Raw genomic sequence first — 6,088 nt, 5'->3', positions numbered from 1 at the left:
GTAGAGTAGGCCAGAAGGCTATACTGGAACACCTAACCTCTATCATGTAGAGTAGGCCAGAAGGCTATACTGGAACACCTAACCTCTATCATGTAGAGTAGGCCAGAAGGCTATACTGGAACACCTAACCTCTATCACGTAGAGTAGGCCAGAAGGCTATACTGGAACACCTAACCTCTATCACGTAGAGTAGGCCAGAAGGCTATACTGGAACACCTAACCTCTATCACGTAGAGTAGGCCAGAAGGCTATACTGGAACACCTAACCTCTATCACGTAGAGTAGGCCAGAAGGCTATACTGGAACACCTAACCTCTATCACGTAGAGTAGGCCAGAAGGCTATACTGGAACACCTAACCTCTATCATGTAGAGTAGGCCAGAAGGCTATACTGGAACACCTAACCTCTATCACGTAGAGTAGGCCAGAAGGCTATACTGGAACACCTAACCTCTATCATGTAGAGTAGGCCAGAAGGCTATACTGGAACACCTAACCTCTATCACGTAGAGTAGGCCAGAAGGCTATACTGGAACACCTAACCTCTATCACGTAGAGTAGGCCAGAAGGCTATACTGGAACACCTAACCTCTATCACGTAGAGTAGGCCAGAAGGCTATACTGGAACACCTAACCTCTATCACGTAGAGTAGGCCAGAAGGCTATACTGGAACACCTAACCTCTATCACGTAGAGTAGGCCAGAAGGCTATACTGGAACACCTAACCTCTATCACGTAGAGTAGGCCAGAAGGCTATACTGGAACACCTAACCTCTATCACGTAGAGTAGGCCAGAAGGCTATACTGGAACACCTAACCTCTATCACGTAGAGTAGGCCAGAAGGCTATACTGGAACACCTAACCTCTATCACGTAGAGTAGGCCAGAAGGCTATACTGGAACACCTAACCTCTATCACATGGAGTAGGCCAGAAGGCTATACTGGAACACCAAACCTCTATCACATAGAGTAGGCCAGAAGGCTATACTGGAACACCTAACCTCTATCACGTAGAGTAGGCCAGAAGACTATACTGGAAAACCTAACCTCTATCACGTAGAGTAGGCCAGAAGGCTATACTGGAAAACCAGACCTCTATCACGTAGAGTAGGCCAGAAGGCTATACTGGAACACCAGACCTCTATCACGTAGAGTAGGCCAGAAGGCTATACTGGAACACCAGACCTCTATCACGTAGAGTAGGCCAGAAGGCTATACTGGAACACCTAACCTCTTCACGTAGAGTAGGCCATTTGCTATACTGGAACAAAAACAAAAACAACAGTACTGAACATCAAACATATCACCTTATGGGAGAACTAAAAACAATGCTTCACGTAGAGTAGGCCAGAATTGGAACACAGCTCAATCCAAAATGGCCAGAAGGAACTGAAACCAGACCTCTATCACGTAGAGTAGGCCAGAAGGCTATACAGAACAATTAACACTATCATTTAGAGTAGGCCAAAGGCTATACTGGAACACCTAACCTCTATCCATAGACTAGGCCAGAAGGCATACTGGAACACCTAACCTCTATCATTAGAGTAGGCCAGAAGACTATACTGGAAAACCTAACCTCTATCACATGTTTATGAAGGCAATATCATCACATAACATTTATACTGGAACACCTAACATTATATCACTAGACAGTAGGCCAGAAGGCAATATGGAACACAGATTTACGGGAGTAGGCCAGAAGGCTATACTGGAACACAGACCTCTATCACGAGAGTAGGCCAGAAGGCTATACTGGAACACCAGAGATCACGAGAGTAGGCCAGAAGGCTATACTGGAACACCAGACCTCTATCACGTAGAGTAGGCCAGAAGGCTATACTGGAACACCTAACCTCTATCACGTAGAGTAGGCCAGAAGGCTATACTGGAACACCAGACCTCTATCACGTAGAGTAGGCCAGAAGGCTATACTGGAACACCAGACTTCTATCACGTAGAGTAGGCCAGAAGGCTATACTGGAACACCAGACCTCTATCACGTAGAGTAGGCCAGAAGGCTATACTGGAACACCTAACCTCTATCACGTAGAGTAGGCCAGAAGGCTATACTGGAACACCTAACCTCTATCACGTAGAGTAGGCCAGAAGGCTATACTGGAACACCTAACCTCTATCACGTAGAGTAGGCCAGAAGGCTATACTGGAACACCAGACCTCTATTTTATTGATGGCCAGAAGGCTATACTGGAACACCAGACCTCTATCACGAGAGTAGGCCAGAAGGCTATACTGAAACACCTAACCTCTATCACGTAGTGTAGGCCAAAGGCTATACTGGAACAAAATCAAAAACATTAAAAGGCTTACTGGAACACCAGACCTCTATCAGTTAGTGTAGGCCAGAAGGCTATACTGGAACACCTAACCTCTATCACGTTGATAGGCCAGAAGGCTATACTGGAACACCTAACCTCTATCACGAGAGTAGGCCAGAAGGCTATACTGGAACACCTAACTCTATCAGGATGAGTAGGCCTGAAGGCTATACTGGAACACCAGACCTCTATCAGGATGGTAGGCCAGAAGGCTATACTGGAACACCAAACCTCTCACGTAGAGTAGGCCAGAAGGCTTTACTGGAACACCAAACCTCTATCACGTAGAGTAGGCCAGAAGGCTATACTGGAACACCTAACCCTATCCTACTGAGGCCAGAAGGCTATACTGGAACACCTAACCTCCTCACTGAGCCAGAAGGCTATACTGGAACACCTAACCTCTATCACTGAGTAGGCCAGAAGGCTATACTGGAACACCAGACCTCTATCACGAGGAGTAGGCCAGAAGGCTATACTGGAACACCAAACCTCTAGGATGGTAGGCCAGAAGGCTTTACTGGAACACCAAACCTCTATCACTGAGGAGGCCAGAAGCTATACTGGAACACCTAACCTCTATCACGAGGAGTAGGCCAGAAGGCTATATGGAACACCTAACCTCTATCTAGAGTAGGCCAGAAGGCTATACTGAACACCTAAGCCCTACTGAGGATGAGTAGGCCAGAAGGCTATACTGGAACACCAGACCTCTATCACGAGGATGGTAGGCCAGAAGGCTATACTGGAACACCAGACCTCCTCACTGAGAGATGCCAGAAGGCTATACTGGAAGCCTAACCCTATCACGAGGATGCCAGTAGCTATACTGGAACATAGCCATCACGTAGAGTAGGCCAGAAGGCTATACTGGAACACCTAACCTCTATCAAGTAGAGTAGGCCAGAAGAATAAACTGAAAAACTTCAGGGTGTTTATTTGTTTCCGGAACAAAAACAAAAACAACAGTACTGCCATCAAACATATACCTTATGGGACAACTAAAAACAATGCTTCCCCATTCACAGCTCAATCCAAAATGGCCTCCCCATGAACTGAAAGAGAGCCTCCTTTTGTAGGGCTAGTCCCTCCCCTCAGAACAATTAACACCAATTTAATTAAGCAATTACCTCGTCAAACCTACATTTTCCATTAACTAAACATGGTAGCTGAATCATTGCAACATGTTTACTGAAAGGATATCACCAGCATAACATTTACAGCCATTATATCCTACTGAGGATTTCTTTCAATAGCCACATTTACTGAGGATGGTAGCAGAGAGTCTATAGCCAGAGAGAGAGAGAGAGAGGAGACAGAGAGGATGGAGAGAGAGAGAGGGAGAGTGAGAGAGACAAGGAGAGAGAGAAGTATAATACATATTACTTATATTAAATATGAACATTGACATAAGTAAATCATGAGCAACTTTTATCAAATTTGTCACAAAACCATTTCATGCCAATTATTTTATTGATGGCTTAATTGGCAAAGTTGGCAAACTTTGGCAGGAAATGAGAACAACGTCCAGTGAGCCATCGTACTCGTGCATCCAAAATCTAATAATAAAATAAAAACATTAAAAGTTTGAATTTTGTAAAGTTAGTGTGGGAGAGGTGGAAATATTATTATTGATCACTCCTACAAACTGAGGATGGTATTGAATCTATAGGAAATCTACTGAGGATGGTAGCTGAATCTATAACCACTCCTATCTGTCATATGTTTAATCTGAGCCTAGAGGAAAGTCTTTGTCCTCAGGCCTGGAGGGAAGTTAAAGTCATTCCGCTACCCAAGAGTGGTAAAGCGGTCTTTACTGGTTCTAACAGCAGACCTATCAGCTTGCTGCTAGCAAACTGTTGGGAAGAAATGGTGTTTGACCAAATACAATGCTATTTCTCTGTTAACAATAGACTTTCAACATCCTTATAGAGAAGGGCACTCAACATGTACTGCACTGACACAAATGACTGATGATTGGTTGAAAGAAATAGATATTAAGAAGATTGTGGGAGATTTACTGTTAGATTTCAGTGCAGCCTTTGATATTATTGACCATAACCTGTTGTTGAAAAAACGTACAGTGGGGCAAAAAAAGTATTTAGTCAGCCACCAATTGTGCAAGTTCTCTCACTTAAAAAGATGGAGGCCTGTAATTTTCATCAAAGGTACATTTCAACTATGACAGACAAAAAAAAATCCAGAAAATCACATTGTAGGATTTTTAATGAATTTATTTGCAAATTATGGTGGAAAATAAGTATTTGGTCACCTACAAACAAGCAAGATTTCTGGCTGTCACAGACCTGTACCTTCTACTTTAAGAGGCTATTCTGTCCTCCACTTGTTACCTGTATTAATGGCACCTGTTTGAATTTGTTATCAGTATAAAAGACACCTGTCCACAACCTCAAACAGTTACACTCCAAACTCCACTATGGCCAAGACCAAAGAGCTGTCAAAGGACACCAGAAACAAAATTATAGACCTGCACCAGGCTGGGAAGACTGAATCTGCAATAGGTAAGCAACTTAGTTTGAAGAAATCAACTGTGGGAGCAATTATTAGGAAATGGAAGACATACAAGGCCACTGATAATCTCCCTCGATCTGGGGCTCCATGCAAGATCTCACCCCGTGGGGTCAAAATGATCACAAGAACGGTGAGCAAAAATCCCAGAACCACACGGCGGGACCTAGTGAATGACCTGCAGAGAGCTGGGACCAAAGTAACAAAGCCTACCATCAGTAACACACTACGCCGCCAGGGACTCAAATCCTGCAGTGCCAGACGTGTCCCCATGCTTAAGCCAGTACATGTCCAGGCCCATCTGAAATTTGCTAGAGAGCATTTGGATGATCCAGAAGAAGATTGGGAGAATGCCATATGGTCAGATGAAACCAAAATATAACTTTTTGGTAAAAACTCAACTCGTCGTGTTTGGAGGACAAAGAATGCTGAGTTGCATCCAAAGAACACCATACCTACTGTGAAGCATGGGGGTGGAAACATCATGCTTTGGGGCTTTTTCTGCAAAGGTACCAGGACGACTGATCAGTGTGAAGGAAAGAATGAATGGGGCCATGTATCGTGAGATTTTGAGTGAAAACCTCCTTCCATCAACAAGGGCATTGAAGATGAAACGTGGCTGGGTCTTTCAGCATGACAATGATCCCAAACACACCGCCCGGGCAACAAAGGAGTGGCTTCGTAAGAAGCATTTCAAGGTCCTCGAGTGGCCTAGCCAGTCTCCAGATCTCAACCCCATTGAAAATCTTTGGAGGGAGTTGAAAGTCCGTGGTGCCCAGCAACAGCCCCAAAACATCACTGCTCTAGAGGAGATATGCATGGAGGAATGGGACAAAATACCAGCAACAGTGTGTGAAAACCTTGTGAAGACTTACAAAAACGTTTGACCTCTGGTATATACCCTTTGTTGGCAATGACAAAGTATTGAGATAAGTAAAAATCCTACAATGTGATTTTCTGGATTTTTTTTCTCTCATTTTGTCTATCATAGTTGAAGTGTACCTATGATGAAAATTACAGGCCTCAAGTGGGAGAACTTGCACAATTGGTGGCTGACTAAATACTTTTTTGCCCCACTGTATGTGCTACGGCTTTTCAACCTCAATTTAGTGGATTCAGAGCTATCTACAGTATCTAATAGAACGCAAAGGGTTTTCTTTAATGGAAGCTTCTCTAATGTCAAACATGTCAAGTGTGGTGTACTGCAGGGCAGCTCTG

The sequence above is a fragment of the Oncorhynchus gorbuscha genome, linkage group LG09 (assembly GCF_021184085.1).
Source record: "Oncorhynchus gorbuscha isolate QuinsamMale2020 ecotype Even-year linkage group LG09, OgorEven_v1.0, whole genome shotgun sequence".
Lineage (NCBI taxonomy): Eukaryota > Metazoa > Chordata > Actinopteri > Salmoniformes > Salmonidae > Oncorhynchus > Oncorhynchus gorbuscha.
The sequence above is the reverse complement of the archived record's forward strand: the minus strand, read 5'-3'. Positions refer to the sequence as shown.